This window comes from Elephantulus edwardii, unplaced genomic scaffold, assembly GCF_000299155.1.
Source record: "Elephantulus edwardii isolate Elephantulus edwardi_28Jun2011 unplaced genomic scaffold, EleEdw1.0 scaffold00015, whole genome shotgun sequence".
NCBI classification, from domain to species: domain Eukaryota; kingdom Metazoa; phylum Chordata; class Mammalia; order Macroscelidea; family Macroscelididae; genus Elephantulus; species Elephantulus edwardii.
The window spans coordinates 8875581-8891516 of NW_006399765.1; the positions used below are offsets into that span (position 1 = coordinate 8875581).

Genomic DNA, 15936 nt, shown 5'->3' on the forward strand with positions numbered 1-15936 from the left:
CACCGGCCTGGGGTCAGGAGGGTGAGAAGCCCGGGGTGGGGTTTCCACCTCCTCTGCGCCCCACTGCTGGTCCCCCGCCTGCGAGCGCCGCGGTGGTCCAGGTAGGTGCGAGGCCCACGTGGGGAAGCGACAGCGGGCCAGGCGCGGGGCTGGCTCGCCGGCTCCCCCTCCTCCCCGGGGGCTGGCGCGGCTCCTCCCGACGCGCGGTCCCGACTCCGGCCTCAGCGGCCGCGCTCCCCCGCGCTGCTCGTCGCCGCTGCTTGTTCGCTCGCCGGTGGCTTCTCCGGCGGTCGGGATCACTGCCTCCTCCTGTGGGGGAACTGGCCGGGGCGGGGCGGAGGGGGAAGAAGGGGAGTGGGGGGCGGGCGGGGAGGGGGCTGAGCGCAGTGGGAGGGAGCGAGCGAGCAAGCGGGGCATTTCTGCGCAGCTCGAGTGCGCCTCGGAGCCCACCAGGGCGGCCGCTGGACTCACGGACCCGGGGACCGACAGAGCCCGGAAGCCGCGCCGCCCGCCAGGTTAGCCGCCCCCGTTGTCCTCCTCCCGGTCCCAAGGTACCCAGAGCGTCTGGAGCGCCTTAAGTGGGGATCACCGTGGGCTCCGGGCTCGGATCCCCATCCCTCTAGGACTGACAGGCAGCCAGTAGACTCTGGAGGGCTGGACGCCACTGGGGGTGGGGGTGGGGTGTCGGGTGCTGGTGCCAGGAACCCTGGGCTTTGGTTCGTCCCTTTCTGTCCTGTCGTGAGTTGGTGTCGAGATCCACGCGTCTCTGGGTGTGTGCTGGGTGTGAGCGCGTGTGTGCCCGTGGCTCTGTGCCAGTGGATGCTCGGTGTGTGAGCTCGGGCTTGTGTGTGTTAAGGGTTTGTACTGCCCTGGACGTTTCTGAACGTCTGGACTGGGTGGTTGTGTGTGTTTTCAGATGAGGGTGTGCGTGTGTGCGTGGGTCTATCCATGAATGTGGCTGTGAGAGGGTGTGTCTGAATGTGTAGCCGAGTGTGTACATCTGGTTGAGGGTGTGTGCCAGTACCTCCGCTTGTGGCTGGAGCCTGTGGCGAAGCGAGTGTGTGTGTGTGTGTGTGTGTGCGCGCGCGCGTGTGTGTCTCGCTGTGCACGCCAGTGTGACTCCCCCTGTGTGCGCGTGTGAGGGCATGTGTGCACCCGCGTAGCCCCCATGTGCGTGTGCGCGGCTTTGTCTCTGCACTGCCGCGAGGACGGGGTGGGGGCGGCGGCCGAGGGGCTACTGTCTCCAGGGACCCGTCACCTGTCTGGGTTGGTAGGCGGCAGGGGCACCCCAGCCAGGTGGAGACTCCCTGCTGGCAGGTGGGCGGCCACACCCCGGGGGTCAGAATGAGCTGGGCTGGCAGGAGCTGTTGTCCTGGGCCATGCAGGAGCGGAGGGCGTGTCTTGCTGAAGCTGGGCTGTGTGTGTGTGCGTGTGTGTGTGTGTTTGTGTATGCGACCGCGCGGGTGTGTGTGTGTTGTGGGGGGAGCGGGGAGGAAGAAGGAGGCAGCAGCGGTGGTCCCAACGCTAGTGACCCAGCCAGATTAGAAATCCATTTCCTGTCACTGGTCGAATAGGGCCTCATCAACTCCCCACCGCATCTCCCACCTCCTCCGCCCCATCTCCCACATGAGCTCGGGTGGGAAGAATCACACCTCAGGTACCCTGAAAGAATGAGGAGTGAGACCCACTCTCTTAAAGAGTGTCCCCCTCCAAAAAAAAGAGTGTCTCCTTGGCAAACCTTTCTACTTTGAGAGGGACGCTGTTGGGTGTGTCTGCCCTCCTTCCCCTGGTATTTCTGTGTGCGTGTTTTTATAGATGTATGATCTGCGTTCACGCTAGTGTCCCCCGGTTCTCACCCTGTGTATTCTTCTATATGTGCTTAGGTGTGTTTTATCAGCGATTACCTTATTTCTTTTTGTATATATCTCTATGAGTTCTGTTACAGTTGGGTTTTTTAATGAACATAGAGCTAGCTGTATCTTAGTGAGTCCATTCAAGTGGATTTACAAGAGAAGGGCATTTCCCTGCCAGCTAGAACAGAGTGAAAACATTCTGTCCATGGCCACTCTATTTAAGAAAGATGGAGTGGAAAGGTGGTTTATGAATTTTGCTCTTGGCTTTTTGGATACAGAAATGAAGGTAGATTGGGCTTGAACAAGTATACCAGACTAGAGAGAAATGGAGAATCTTACTGGAGGAAGGAATTGTTCTGGGAGGAGGATATGCTAAGTGCAAGAATTCTTCTTTACTTCTAACTCTTTCCTAAAACTTCATCTTCCCTCTTCCGCCTGACTTGCCAAGATGAAGTGTACAGGATACGGAGTGTAAAAGGAGGGAGCTGTGAATGTAAAAGGAAGGAGGGTGGTTGAGTGGTAGCATTGGAAGCCAACAGCAGATTTCTGTGATTCTTAAAATGTTTTCCTGCCAAAAGCAGCAGAGGCTGGGGAAGGCTGGACTTGGTGGCCCTACCCAGAATCCCTTTCCCAGGACGAGGGCAAGACTGGCTTGGAGTTCAGGCCAAACGTTGGGCAAACCGTTTATGTGATTATCTGTTGTTTTAACAAACACATTTTTATTGAATTTCTTTTGTGTGAAAGGATCTAAGGAAACTCCTCAAGCCTTTAAGTTTGTTGTACAAGTACAAGAATTTTCCTTACTGTTTAAGAATATACCCTTCTAGATTTCAAAGATCCTGGGTAAGGTTGCTATCCCCCACTCCCCCCCTCCCCAACCCGCCCTGCCTAGAGCCATGGTTGAAATGCAGGTGCCTTACCTGGATCAGCAGGGTCACCTGGGAACTTGAAATACAAATTCTTGGGCCTCACTTCTAACCTCTGGAGCCAGTAACTCTGGGGATGGGACCAAGTGATCTGTATTTTAACAAATGGAGATGATTTTGATGCCACTCTAGAGCTCTGGCAAGGCATAGGCACTGAATGGGGAACCTAGCGTCAGGTGACTCCAGAAACATCTATCCCTCGTACATATATATGTTACATACCTGAAGCAGCCCTGTAGCCTTGGAGGTTAGTGGTTCTGGTTTCAAGTTCTAGGCCTTCCTTGTAATTTTCACTGCTTCACTGATTAACATAATGACATGTTGACAGCACTTCCTGTGGGTTCTCCTGTCCTTACCTTGATCTAAAAGGTCCCATGGGAAACAGCACCAACCTACCTATCTAGAAACTAAAAGCCACTCTTGCCTTTTAGTTCACTCCAGCCATGTGGGTTCTCACTGCCAGGATTTTGCATATACTTTTCCATCTTCTTTCCCTTTTTGACACTTTTTTCTTCAGATTTCAGTTCTAGAGTAATTTTTTTCTAGAGGTCCTTTACAAATTCTCCATGTTAAGTTAGCTTTCCTTTTTAAAGCTAATCTTTAATGCTCCGCCCCTAAATTTCACAGCACTTAGACTTTATAATTATACATAAACTACTTGTTTAATTGTCCGCCTCCTCCTGTAGATTGTAAATGTCTCTGGGCAGGAACTTGCTTGTTTATCAGTCTTTCTAGTACCTGTGGTGGCCTAGTCCATAGGGAGTTATGCTGCCAACCCAAAGGCCATCCATGTCTCTTTGGTGGTTTGGATGACCATCTGCTCAGAGGGAGGAAGATGAACAATCTCCTTTTGGGCAATTTACAGCGTAAGAAATCCAATGGAGGATCAGCTGTGAATCGGTTTCAATTTCAGAGCAATGGATGAATGCCTTGTAAAGTACCTGCTCATGATGGATATTCAAGGAATTTATTGAGTGAAAAGATAATAAAAATGGGAAATTGCACTAAATGATACTTCAAGTGTTCCCTCAAGCCCTAACATTGTAGTATCTAGGCAGGTCTCAGACTTTCTTGAAATAGATTTGGCCGTCTTTGTTGTCATTGCATTCCCTGGTCATAGATTTTTAGCACTCACTATGTACTTAGGCAGAAGACAGCCAACTTGTGTTGTGTCATCCTGGATCAGAATAAGAAAGGAGAGCAGTGAATGAAGAAACAGAGGTTCTGGGTCTGAGTCTTGTTACTTGACTATAAGGAAGTTTCTTTCCCTCTCATATTTGCTTCCTCTTCTGTAAAATGAGGGTAATGGGATGGAAGGTGTACCAAGTAATGGTTATATCAGTGGCGCTGGGGTCATTTGGGCTTTGCCACAGACCAGCTGGCAGGCTTAGACAAGTGACTTTGCTCCTGAGCAGCTGTTTCCTCACCTATAAAACAGGGTCAATGATAGCATCTGTTCCATAGAGTTATTTTGAATATTAGATGAGACAGCATGACATGTGGGATGCTTAGCACAATGCTAAGCACATAGTTAATACTTGGTGTATGTTAGCTATTATTACTATTAGGGCTATTCCACAATTCAGTTTAATAGTTTTGAATGGCTTTTTGTTGCACCCTACATACAGATATGAATACAACACAGTGTTCCCAGATTGGAGGTGGGAGTACACATGTAAAGATTCAGTATCACAGGGACAGTGTACCAGGTATCAGGGTGTGGTTGTTTACTGGGGGGCTGAGGGAGACTTCCTGAAAGAGAGAGAGATGATTGGGCTGGATTTTATGTTCCAAGTAATAATCCAGTAATTGTAACTGGATGCACAAAGGCAGCATGGATAGTTTACGGGACCCTAAATACTTCGATGTGGTTGGAATAGGGGTGGTGAGTTATTGGGAGCAGGCAGGATGGGGTGGTTAGTTGGGATCTGATCTGGCACCTGTGTAGCACTTGACCAATGCTGCAGGTGGTAGAGAGATGGGAAGAGGATTAACTTAGCCTGGAAGGATCAGATTTGCATTTCAAAAACACGGCTCTCCAGGTGGAAGCAGAGGAGAGGCTGTCCTGCTAGAGAGAGGGGGTGGGTAGGACCTTTACTTGAAGACTACTGCAGAGGCTGCTAAGCAAGCTGGGAGGGAGAGTCCATCCCCTTTATCCTCAAGGCTGCCTAATATATGAAAACTAGAGTTTGAGATTCTTGGGTCTGCTATCCAAAGCACATACAGAAAGGAAGCACAGGCATGCACACTTTGCAATGAAACTTAGGGTAAGCCTTTTTCTTGGTCTTGGACTCATCTTCTATGAAATGGGGACAGCTGCACTTGCAATGCAGGATCATAATGGTGTGACTAGATCAAGACAACACATGTGTGTGTTTGAACTTTATGAGGTAGCACGCAAGAGGCACTCAATAATTATTACTGCCCTCTTGGTTCCCCTCTCTCTCCACTTAAAAGCTAGGACAGGTCACTTAATTTTGCTTCACTTTCCTCATCTACCAAAAGTGAATAATCATCATCTAGCCTAACCTACCTCACCAGATTGTGAATCCTGGGAGATAATGAGAACTCTTTGTAAATTGCTTAAGGGTTTGTTGCTGTGATTTTTAATTATAATTGTCATCATCATAATAACCCTCGGCCGTTGCCACATCCAATGCATTCTCAGCAGAGCCCAGCCCCATCTACTCTACTCTCAAAGCAAGTCCTTTGCCCTGTGGAGCTCAGAGGCATCCAATGAACTGTCATTGCCCTCCTAGTTGGGAAACCTTAAAGATGGCCTTTGTCATTGCTCTCATTAGCTAAATGAAGAAAACTGATGCTCAGAAAAATGAAACCCCAAAGGCCATACAGCCAGTTAGTGGCAACTAGAACACCTTAATCGTGGCTTCTGGTTACAATCTGAACGGTACTTTTTTCCCTAGTTATAATCGTAGCCCTGAAAGCAGGAGCTTGAGGCTGGTGAGGGTTGTGCGTGAACCTAGGTGCCAAGTCAAGATCAAAACCCCAAGAAAAGGGCCCGCCTGGCTGGCAGTGCACCCTCAGGCTGAATGGGCAGGTTGTTTTGTTATCAGCCTGGCTGTGGCCATTTCTGTCTGCTCCCATGGGAGTAGGCCATCGTGGGTGGGCGGCACTGCGTGGGGAGTCACACTGGTTACCTGGAGGTAACCCAAGGCTTCAATGTCCCTATTGACAGTGGGCTGTGTCTCTCTAAGCCTTGGTTTGGCAGGCCCAGGGAAGGCTCTGGAAAGGAGAGAGGATTTATCCTGTTCTGACAGCTTTAGCCAAATAATATTTTTTTTTTTCTTTTAAGCTGGGCTGCAAGGCTCCTTCTCTTCCCATGGACATTTCTTTCCTTTTCTCTGGCCTCTTCTCAGTTTTCTTTCACTGCCTTCTTCTTGCCTTCCCCTCTTCTCACCTTCTCTCCCAGATTAGTGATCTAAAGATAAAGCTTCCAGACCTACTTCAGGTAGATGATTTTGGGGTTGCTTGGGGACACCTAAGAATTAGAAAGCCCGACATTTTCCTTCTAAGAGGCTCACACTGATAACTTATAAACATCTGCTTACATTTATTGGCTTACCATGTGCCAGGCCCTGTGTTAAGCATTTTACGTACTTTGTTTTTTAATCCTTAATCCAGTGAGTATTGAGAATACCATGGACTGCTAGGAAAACAAACAGATTTGTCCTGGAAAGGGTTAAACCGGGTGGCTCCTTGGAGGCAAGGATTCTGAGGCTCCGTCTAACATACTTTGGACATGTTGTGAGGAGAAACCGGTCCTTAGAGAGGGACATCATGCTTGGGAGGGTGGAGGGACAGCGCAGGAGAGGAAGGCCCTCTATGAGGTGGATTGATTCAGTGACTGGGATAATTGGGATGGGAGTGTCAGAGACAGTGAGATTGGCACAGGACAGAGTAGGGTTTAGGGCTGTTGTACATAGGGTTGCTATGAGTCGCAAGCAACTTGACGGCACATAACAACAACAATCCAGTGAGGCAGTGATTTACCCTAAAGAGCTCTGTTGGCGTAGTGTATAATGTGGTGAACTACTAACCAAAAGGTTGGCAGTTTAAATTCACCAGCCTCCTCCCGTAATTATTGATGTATTTGGAAACCTTATTGTCACTATGAGACAGAATCGACTTGACAGCAGTGGGTTGTGGGACCTAGTCCCCAGCCAGCAAGTTGGCACAGCCGGAATGTGAATCTTTATCTGTCCATAGCCCGATGGTGTCCTTGAGTCTTTCCTATACTGTCCTGGTGGGGCCTGTGAGGACAATTGGAGGTCTAGAATGGGACATAACTCAAACTCATTGTCATCAAGTTGGAATTGGCTCATAGCTTCTCAAAGCTCCACTGGGTTTATAGAGGCTGTAAATTAGCACAGGAGGAGGTTGCTCATCTTTTTCCTTGGACCCCTAGTAGATTTGAACCTCCTGCCTTTGGGTTGGCAGCACAATTTTTTACCCAGTAGACCAACAGAGCTCCCTAGAATGGGGCATGGACATGCTAGAATCCACTGAGCAAAACCCCTGGCTCAGCAGGGGATAGAATTCAGGATTCCTGCCTCCCCGGCCTACATACAACCACCCTCCCTCAGGAAGGACCATTTGGCCCTGAAGTTGGCCAAAGCTCTGGGCCTACCCGGGCCTCGGCAGCTGCCCACCTGTGAGAAAGAGGCTGCATCAGAAGGAGGTGACAGGGAGCTCTGAAGGCATTTGGCTTTTTACCTAGTTTGTGGTATTTGGTTTAGTTGGTGTTTGCTTTGTGTTTTGTGTTTTTTTGTTTTGTTGTGGTTTTTTGTGTATTGGGGTTTTTTTGGTGTTGTGTTTTTTTGTTTTTTTTGTTTTTTTTTTACTGGTCCACCTCAGTTTTTGTTAATTGTCTCTAATTTTCCGGGTAAATACATTTATCTTTACCAAAGGTTGATGGTTCTGTCTCATCAGAAGTGTTCTTATGCCCTGGAGATCCTCTGTCAGGCTATCTGTTTGGTGGGAGTTTGGAGGCCTTTAGAGGCTCGGAGGACCCAGGAGAACATTTGTGCTGGGAAAAGTAAAGGAGGAAACTAGATCTGGTCTGAGGGCTAGGGGGGAGGCAATCTGGAGAGGGAGTGGGCCTGTAGGCTTGAGTTGCCAGAGAACTTCCACTCAGCCAAGTTTAGCTCCTCACCTTCAGCCCAGACTCCTTCTCTCAGGTTCGGCTGCTGATCTCAGAGTGTCACTTCAGAATCTGGGCAGCTGCAGTCAGCTTGCTGGCCTCCACCCGTGCCCATTACCTGGTCAGCCCACCCCCCTGCCTCTTGTGCAAGTGGCTTAATCAGAAGGGACCTCGATTAAACAGCAGTAGCTTTAAAACGTCTAGCCACAGACATTGTTTTTCATAAGCTCGCAAGTTGACTTAATATGTGAAATGTTAAAAGGGGTGCAGTTTAGTAGCCCTCATCTCCTAGAGTCCCCTAAGACAGAGCTTCTCAAACTCTGTTCCTTGTTAAGAGTAGAATAGGAGAATTGATCTTCTAGGACTCTAGACATTCAAATACAGCTGCCATATGGGAGGGTAGGTCTTTGGGATCTGCCTGTTTTAATGGGCTCTCTGCCAAGTGATTGAGATGCACAGGATTCCCTCCTCAGAACTGGTTTCAGATGTTCAGGAGCTTCAGAAACAGCACACATGGTTTGGAAAGGGTGCATTGCCCAGGGAGGGGATCCATTGCTACCACCCGAGTCTCTGAATTACAATCCATGAAACTTAAAAACTGCTGCCCTCAGGAGCCAGTTGTCGAAGACAGATCTGTCAGGACACTGCTGGCTTTACTGAGTGCCGAGGGATTGCAGGCTAGTCTTTTCCTCTTTTTGGACTTCCGTCTTCCCAGCTGTAAAATGAGGCTTAGGCTGGATAATTCCCAGGTCCCCTGCAACTTTGAGCTGGTCTTTTGCAGCCAAGCATATTCTTTGTCCTTTTCATTACTTTTCTCCTGACTTCTCTTACTTCTGATGTCTTTTGTATCTTCACAGACCCTGGTTTATGGCTGGATTCTGGCCCCCTGTGTCCTTATCACACTTATAGGCACTCAGATCCTTTCTCCCATTCCATATCCACTCCTCATAAATGAGCCAGGTGCCTGGGAGTCTAGGAGAGCTCAAAGTGACTTCTCGCCTGTGCTGAGCACCTAGTGCCAGTGCCAAAGGGAGGGACTTGGAGAACATGTTTCCTGAGGCTCCTGGGACACGCCCAGTGCTTACCTGTGTCAATGCCCCAGCTCCTTCTGTTCCTCTCAGCCAGGCATGCCCTGACTCCAGTCTCTGTTTCAGTCTTATCTTTTCAAGGCTCAGCCACAGATGCCACAGCCTCTGTCCCATAAAAGCTAGCAAGCCCTCCCACTCCTACCCCCACAATGAAAGTTTGGCTATCCCTTGGCATCTTATCTGTCCCCCTCTGGGGACAATTGTGATTGGTCTGAGCTTTCTCCCAGCACTAGACTTGTCTGTTTAGACTGCTTGTCTTGCATTAGGCTTCTCCTTAGGTTGGAACTCACAAGAGATGAATCTCATATGTCGCTTTGCTCCTCAGCACCTCGTAGAGGGCTTTGCACAGAACAGGTGCTCAATGGGTTTCTGTTGGGTTTTTTATTTGTTTTTGAAAATTGATTTACAGAGCCTACCTCTGGCCCTGGGCTCTGGTGGCTTCTCCAAAGTCCTTGCAGCCTCATCACTGGGCAGGTCAGGACTTTTTACCTGTCCTGTTCTTTCTCCGCAGGTTAGAGGGAGGCCAAATAGGGCAGTGAGTAAAGTAGAAATTCCAGTTTTGACTCTGCCTTTTTCATGGCTTTGTGGCCTTGAGCAAGTGACTTTGCCTCTGAGCCTCAGTTTTCTCACTATAGAGGAAATGCCCAGTCCATTTAATGAATGGAAAAGAAGAGCTGAAATGTGTGGGAAGTTCAGATATCTGAGCATGGCAAGGAATAAATGGTCAATAAATTATTAGAATTCGTTGTTTTTCAGTTAATGATTGCTGTCATTGTTAGAGGGAGCTCTGATGGCCTAGTGGGTAGGGAGTTGCTCTGCCAGTACAAAGACATATGGTTCTAATCTACCAGCTGTTCTGAGGGAGAAAGTTGGGCCGTCTTTTCCTGTGTGACGTAGTTTCTGAAACCACTAGAGGGTCAGCTATGAGTTGGTTCTGACTTGATGGCACATTATAACAACAACAATATCATTGTTTCAGTAAAAACCTACTGCGTCCTGAGTACTGTGCTGGTGGGAAATGAGGAGTAGATAATAGGGAAAAGTCTTCACAGGAGCTCCTTAGTCTTAAGATCAAGTCTGCAGTAGGAAATCAGCATCTGGCAGAGACATGGTTGAGTGAGCTGAGGAGTGAGAGGTTAGGGTGGACTTCAGGTGGTGTATGAACAGGACAGGCATGAAGCAGGAATGAGTAGTGAGAGGGACAGGGAGGCAGATACTCCCTGTGGAGGATACTGGGGTGAGTTATGTTTGGAGATGGGAAAGCAGAGTGTATATTTAGTGAGATGCTGCAAGGAACAGGGGCAGCTCCAGAAACTTCACCGAGAAGGTCCTCAGGGCCAGCACCTCATATACAGAGGCAGCTTCAAGCATTAGCATTGTTTTTGCAAAACAAAACAAAAATTGTGGGAGTAGTGGCCCATGATACCACTAAGAGAGACTGGCAAGGTGGTGCAGGAAAGTTAGAAGCCTGATGGAGGAAATACTGGAGAAGCAGTGAAGGCTGCTAATCAGGACTAGGGAGGAGCTTTTGTTTCTCTCTGCCCAGGCTTGAGCTGAGAGTGTTTGGCATGTGGCTCCAGGCCTCTGTAGTCTGGCCTCAGAATCCATCCTATGGTAACGGGGCTGTTTGTTTATTTGTCCAAGGTGAGATTTTTGACCCCTGATCTGCCTAAGGCTAAAATGCAAAAAAAAAAAACGATCCCAGAAATGTCAGACTATCAGAGCAGGCCAGCAGAGGAACCCACCCCCCTTCTACTTTCACGTCATGTATGTGAGAAGCAGAGGCTTGGAAAGAAGGAACCTTGCCTGAGAACACCAATGAACTGGCCACAGTGAGCTTGGCAATAGCTTTGGTTGGGCTGTGGAACTGGATCCATGCTAGGAAATGGAAGACAAACAGGAGGAGGGGGCCATGATAAGCCAAGGAAAAGGTAAATGACAAGTAAATGTCAAGCTGGGAGCAATCTGTTGCCAAGGTGTGTGTGCAATCCCATTTGAGTAGGATGTGAGTGGGCTGAAGCCGTCATTCCAGGCTTCCCTTCCAGAAAAGGAGAAAGGACCACATAGGTGAGAGCTAGGGGAGTACATGGGATGTGAGGCATTTCAGTGGGTGGCAGGGGAGGAGGAGGCTGTTGCCAAGCAGCAAGAGGCACGACTGTATCACAACATAACAGTGTATCCTGGCCTTGCGGCCTAGCGTGCTATAATCTCTGGAAACAGTCCCACACCAAGGAAGAAGAAGCAAGGGCTACAGGAGCTTGAGTCACGTGCCCAAGGTTGCAGCCCTAAAGTCCTATTCCCAGTGTGCCCTGGGTAGGTGCTATCCAAAAACTCAGCCCAACTTGGTCTCTGTGAATGTCTGGGGTAATGAGAGGCAAGGAGGTGATAGGCTCAGGGCAAGCCTTATTTGTCACCTTTCACTGCTATTTATCTATTCATCTAGCTTGCCTAATCACCCAGCCCCCTTAATTTTTTGATTAGAAATAACTGAGCACCTACTGGGGACCAGCCATAGTCCTGAACCTCATGGAACCTGTGCCCATCACCCCGTAGCACCAAGGGCTGCTTCCACATTGGAAGGGAGAGCTGAGGGGGTCCACTAACCATGCTTTTTTTTCTCCATGTTAATCCCTTCCTGCTACTCAGCTTCTATCTCTTTCAAAGTTCCACTACCCTCTAGATGGGACATTTTGCGCAAACTACCTCCTGCTGAAATGGAAACCAATCAGAGTTAATTGTTAAACCTAATAGCCAGCAAAAGTTTCATGCTGCTGGGCTGGCAGGAGGAGGCCAAATGCTAGCTGTGTTCCCTAGGAGAGGGGTGGAGCCACCAGGTTTTTTCTGGCTCTGACTGGCTACTTTTTCCCTATTCTGGAATCTGCCTCCAGGGCCCTCTTTCTCCCTCCTTCCCGAGGGCAGGCTCCCTTGCCTCCCAAGTGAGTTGACCCTGAGAGGTGAGCAGTGACTGGCTCTCGTCTGAAGTTGTCTGGGTAAGTGTATTGCCGGAGTTGGGAATGGGAAGGAGTGAGGTCTAACCCTAGATACTCACCTAGAAGGCAGGCAGCTAGTGGACTCTGGTGGGTCTGCCTCCTCCCTCGGAATGGGATCAAGCTCCGTAACAGCCCAAGTTTTGCATGTAGAACACCACTCAATGCAGTCAATGTCATTCCCTTCTCCATTCCTCCTTCTCTTTTAGCCTTTTTGTTCCATTTCCTAAGGAGTCCTAGTGGTGTAGTGGTTTAGTGCTTGGCTGCTAACTAGAAAATCAGAGGTTGCAATCCATCAGCTTCACCAAGGGAGAAAGAAGTGGTGATCTGCTCCTATAAAGATTTATGGCTTATGAAACCACATTGTGCAGTTCTACTCTGTCCTATAAGGTCACACTGTGCATCCGAATCAACTAGAGGGCAGTAAATTTGACTTTTCTGTTCTGGATCATTCTGGTATGGACTGAATTCCAGACTGGAATGGTCCCTGAATATAACAGCAGAGATTAATTTCTTCCCCTAGAAGATGGATTACATGCTAGTTTCTGTCAAGCTTTATAAGGGCCAGAACTTTGGCTTCTATGTCAGATAGGCTGAGTCAAAGTTGAGTGACCTTGAGCCAGGTGATCAAGATAACTCATCTTCTGAACAATGAGGATTCTGATTCCTTATCATCATGTGAGTATAAGTTCTGGAACCAAACAAACCCAAACCTATTACCATAGAGTCAATTCTGACTCAAAAGTGACCCTATAGGACAGGGTAGAACCAGTCCATAAGAGTTTCCTGTACATTTTATGGAAGCAGAGACTCAAATCTTCTGAAAAGCTACTAGTGGGTTTGAACCTGCCACCCTGTCAGTTATCAGCCAAGTGCTTTAACTACTGTGCCATTAGGGTGGCTTCCTAGGCCCTAGAAGTAGATCTTAATATTGGGCTCAGCAACTACTGGTTTGTTGGTTGTATAGATTCTATTCAGATTGAAATTTAACTTGAGAGGTCTAACCTAAGGAATTCTAGTGATCCACTAGGGAGCTCTGGTCGCTCAGTGGTAAGGAGTTGAGCTGCCAACCCAAAGGCAGGCAGTTTGAATCCAACAGGTATTCCGTGGGAGGAAGATGGGATTTACAGTCTCTGAAAACCCTCTGGAGCACCAGTTATGAGTCATTTCCAACTCAGTGGCATTGAGAGAGAGAGAATATATGCTGCGTTTAAAGCTGTTGGCTGCAAAGTTTGGCAGTTTCAACTCACTAGCCGCTGCACAGGAGAAAGATGTAGCAGTCTGTTTCCACAAAGATTACAGCCTTAGAAACCCTACGGGGCAGTTTCCGTGACTAGGGTAATGGGGTTAAGTGTGTCATACACAATAAGATTGGCACAGGATAGAGCATGGTTTAGGGCTGTTGTACATAGGGTCTCTCTGAGTTGCAGGCACATAACAACAACATAGGATCACACCAGGTAGGAGCCAGAATTGATTTGATGGCAATAGGTTTGGCTTTGTTTGTTTGTTTGTTTAGCTTTGGCTAAGGGCCAAAGAGGCTACCAATTTGTGCCCTTAAGAACTTGACTTATCTAGAAGTGTCTTATCTTGTATAGTAGCCATTACCTATATGCTACTCTTACAACTGAATTTTTAAGTTCATTCATTTTCATGGATTTACATTTTAAATCAAAGATGACATCCATTTACTAACCATCTTCTGTTTGGGAATTTAGATTTGTGAATATGCTATTTTAATGGTAAAGTCTATGAAAATCTAAATACAGATAAATTATATTTGGTAAAAATTTAGTGTCTGATGGAAGATCTCTTCCTGTGCAATTTTACTCTCTCTGAAAGCCTGCTGAAAAGGGTTAGCTGTGAGTCAGTTCTGTCTCAGTATCATACAACAACAACATGACTATAAATATATACTAGATTTAGAATGTAAAATCTCTCAATGTTTTTATAATTGATTACATGTTGAAATTATGATATTTTGCAGAGAAGTGGATTAAGTAAACTATTTAAATGAATTCTACCTATTTCTTTTTTTCTCTTTTTTAATATGACTACTGAAAAATTTTTACATTTATATATGGCTTACCTTATGCTATTCTAGCCAGAGAGCTGAGTTTGACACATTTAAATAATAATAGATTATATAAAGGTTAAGGACCCTAGGTGGTACAAATAGTTTCTTACTAAAAGGTTATAGGTTCAAGTTTACCCAAAAACACTTCAGGAGAAAGGATTGTTAATATACTTTCAAACAGCCATTGACACTACTGTGGATATAATTCTGACACACATGGAGTTAACATGACAGCTTTTTAGTATAAAGTAGATATTTGGCCTCTGTACTTTGATAAATATTTACAATTATAGAAAGGCTTCAGGCCTCTTGTTCATAGGGTCACTAAGAGTCAATGCTTGACTCAATGACAATCAGCAACAACAATTAGGGAGGTTAGAGACAGTGAAATAAAGGGATTTATTCAACGCTTTCTCCCAGTTCCATGTCTCATGGAACTCTCAACCTCCCAGTTCTGTGTCTGATGGATGCCTGTTACCCTGGATAACTGTGAACACTCAAGATTAAAATGAGGGACTCTACCATCAAATGAAGCCCCAACATTTAGGTTCTCATCTTGGCCATATCCCTGGTTCACCATTTGACTTTGGGCAAGTAATTTCACTTTGCTGACCTCTCTAGTCTCTTAGATAAGAGAGACTTATAAATAGAGATTACTGACCAGATTTACCTCATTATGATTGAGGGGAATATCTGGTATATAATAAAAGGGAGCTTTGGTGGCCTAGTGGGAAGAAGTCACACTGCCATCCTGAAGGCACATGGTTCAAATCTTCTAGCTGCCCCACAGGAGAAAGGTGAATAATCATCTTTAAAAAACTGCCAGAGGGTCAGTTATGGGTCGGTTCCAACTCCACAATACGGAACAACAACAATCTAGGTGAAGCATTTAGCACAGTGCTGGGCACATTGTTAATAGCCAAGCTGTGGTGGTGGTTGTTGCTACTAATGTGGCATCCAGACCTTTGATTCAGTGATTTCATTTTTCTGAATGGAACATGGGTCAGAGGAGAGCAAGAAGAGTTAGAAGAACTTGTTGTTTTGTGCCGTCGAGTTACTTGTGACTCAGCGACACTTTGTACAAGAGCCCTAAACTGTGCTCTATCCTGTCCCAACCTTATTGTCTCTGATATACCTACTCCCATTACCCCAGTCACTGAATTGATCTATCTCATTGAGAATCTTCCTCTCTTGTGTTGTCTTTCCACCTTCCCAAACATGATGTCCTTCTCCAAGGACTGGTCCCACCTTGCAACATGTCCAAAAGTATGTCAGATGAAGCTTCATATTCCTTGCCTCCAAGGAGCAGCCTGGTTTCACCCTCTCCAGGACAAACCTGTTCTGCTAGCAGTCCATGGGATATTAAGCTTTATTCTCCAGCACCACAGCTCAAAGGCATCAGTTCTCTATCATCCCTAGTCATTGTCCAGCTCTCTGATGCATATCACGCAGTTGTAAAGACTATGACTGGATCAGGTGCACCTTAGTCTCCAGTCTGATTTCATTGCTCTTCGGTACTCTGGAGAGGTCCCTGACAGCTGACTTTCCCAATGAAATTCATCTCTTGATTTCCTGGCTGCTGGTACCAAGAGTGTTGATTGTGGAGCCAAACAAACTAAAACTTAACGATCTCTATCTCTTCACCATCCATAATGATGCTGCCAATTGGTCCAGTGGTGAGAATCTTTGTTTTCTTGATGTTGAGCTTCAATCCATATTGAAGGCCATAGTCCTCGACCTTCTGCAGCAAGTGCCTCAGGTCCTCCTCAGTTTCAGCAAGCAGGGTTGTGTCACCTGCATAGGTTGTTGATTAATCTTCTTCCAGTCCTGATACCACATCCCTC

The 15936-nt window shown here is 47.1% G+C and overlaps 1 protein-coding gene across 1 annotated transcript in view; it reads left to right on the forward strand.

Annotated features, from left to right (window-relative positions):
* The first annotated feature begins 419 nt into the window (after positions 1–419).
* Positions 420–15936, forward strand: part of EPB41L1 (erythrocyte membrane protein band 4.1-like 1) — a 175144-nt gene continuing 159627 nt past the window's right edge. Inside the window, exon 1 of the mRNA XM_006881494.1 lies at positions 420–515. The gene's annotated coding sequence lies outside the window, so the exon portion shown is untranslated. The remainder of the gene's footprint in view (positions 516–15936) is intronic.